General features: G+C 38.0%; 1 protein-coding gene across 1 annotated transcript in view; it reads right to left on the bottom strand.

The window, feature by feature from the left end:
- Nucleotides 1-2,232, bottom strand: part of TBC1D4 (TBC1 domain family, member 4) — a 204,213-nt gene that overhangs the window by 93,368 nt on the left and 108,613 nt on the right. The gene's annotated exons all lie outside the window — the stretch shown is intronic.

Below are 2,232 nucleotides of genomic sequence, written 5' to 3'. Positions count from 1 at the left end.
TATTTAGTTAGTTTTAGAGACAGGGTCGCTCTGTCACCCAGGCTGGAATGCAGTGGTGCAATCATAGCTCATTTCAGCCTTGAACTCCTGGGCTCCTGCCTTGGCATCTCGAGTAATTGGGACTACAGGTGCACACCACTACGCCTGGCTAATTTTTTTTTACTTTTTTTGTAGAGATGGGGGTCTCGCTATGTTGCCCAGGCTGGACTCAAACTCCTGGCCTCAAATGATCCTCCCACCTCAGCCTTCCAAGTAGCTGGAATTGCAGGCATGAGCCATCACATTCAGCCCAATCCTTAAATTTTTAATAATTCCAGTTACAGTTAAAAGAAGGTGAAGAAAAATCTATCGGAAACCCCCTTACCTTTCCTAAATATTCCTAAAAATTCTGGATGGCCTGTAAATCTTGGATAAACACATCTGCTCTCTATTAGCCTAGTGAATAGAATGTGAAGAACATATAAACGTCACTATTAAATCTCCCATGCAAACTGCCTCGCAGAGGTGGGGAACTTGCAGCCTCAAGGCCACATGTGGCTCTCCAGATCCCCAATGCAGCCCCTCGACCAAATCCAAACTTCGCAGAACAAATCTCTTTATTGAAAGGATTTGTTCTGTAAAATCTAGATTCAGTCCAAAGACCACACTCCCACATGTGGCCCCAAGGCCGCAGGTTCCCCACCCCTGCAAGGCGTATCAATCAGTAGATGATAAGGTGTCTTCAGAGAACCAGGAACAATTGAGAAGAACAAAGCCCATACTGTTCTTCAACCTGGGAGGCCTTTTGGCCATGATTCCCCTCAGGGAAACCTCCCTCCGTGGCCTTTCCCACTGGCACCCTACCCTACAGCAGCAACACTACCTCCAAATCTCCCACAGCACCCAGTGCTTCCCCCTGAAGAGCACTTAAGACACTATATTTGGTCACCCAGTGGTGTCTGTCTCTCCCACAAATGTGTCTCCTGGGTCTTGTCTGTCCCTAGCATGAGGCCTAGCAGATGGGTCTCTCTCAGTATGTTTGCAAAATGAATAAACTAGTGAATGAGCAAGGAAAGAATCAAAGAGGAAAATGTGGTTCTGCTCACCCTCCTAGATCACAATACTGAACAGGCTGTTCCCTGGACCCAGAGTGTTTTCATTTGGGAAAACAGTATTAATCAAATTAAGAGTGTCACCCAAAAAGCAGGTGCCTGCTCTAAAAAGAGAAGCAGATAATAAATAGTCTTTGCATGACCATGGCTAATGTACATACATGAACCATTTATAAGTGAATATCTGGGAAAGTGAGGCTTTTATAAATAATATTCACTATGGACTTACCATGTGCACTTTCTGGATAATAATAGCTATCATTTATCGAGTACTTATTATATGCTAGGCATTTTTTAAAATGCTTTATATATTTTATCTCCTTTAATCCTCACAACCATCCTTTGAGATAATTCTATTATTATCCTCATTTTACTGATAAAAACCTGTCCTAGATTCTGCTGATTTATTTAACCCACTGACAAAATCACATTAAGTGAATCAAGAAAAGTAAATATGACATTTTCCAATCTTGACAGAAAGATGAGATCAAAGGCTGTGTGATTACACCAGAAATTAGATATCTAACACTTGGTTTCTGTAACGGTTAAATAATTATTTAGCACCTCTAAAAAACAATGGACTATAAGAACAGTATTTATGAACACATTATATGCTTTTTATATGGCTTCACAGTTCTTATAAAAATGACACGTGCTATAAAATAATAAAATATGCTTTTTAATACAGCTTTGTTGTTTTTTTAATGATATTAATGTACATGCTCATGGTACAATTATAAAACCATAAAGACAAATACAAATATGAAAATACTCATCCAGACAAAACCACTACTGAAATTTTAGTGAACACCCCTCCATGCATCCCTCAATGTTAAAATAGTTAATATAGATATAAAATACGCTGAAGACATAAACAAAGTTTTATGACCTTCTTTGTGCTTGAAAACATGGGTTAGGCATTTTCTCATATCAATAATTTTGGTCTTTATCATCATTTTTAAAATGCTTTCTAGAATAGCAATTCTCACTTTTTAAAATTATTGAGAGACCCCTAAGAGCTTTTGTATGCGTGGGTACATCTATCAATATTGACCATTTTAGACATTACCATTAAGAAATTTTAAAATATTTATTAAGTCATTTAAAATAATAACAAATCATTACATATTAACCTAAATAA

The sequence above is a fragment of the Propithecus coquereli genome, unplaced genomic scaffold (assembly GCF_000956105.1).
Source record: "Propithecus coquereli isolate 6110/MARCELLA unplaced genomic scaffold, Pcoq_1.0 Scaffold176, whole genome shotgun sequence".
Classification (NCBI taxonomy): Eukaryota; Metazoa; Chordata; class Mammalia; order Primates; family Indriidae; genus Propithecus; species Propithecus coquereli.
Note: the sequence above shows the minus strand (reverse complement) of the source record. Positions and strands in the feature narration are given on the sequence as shown.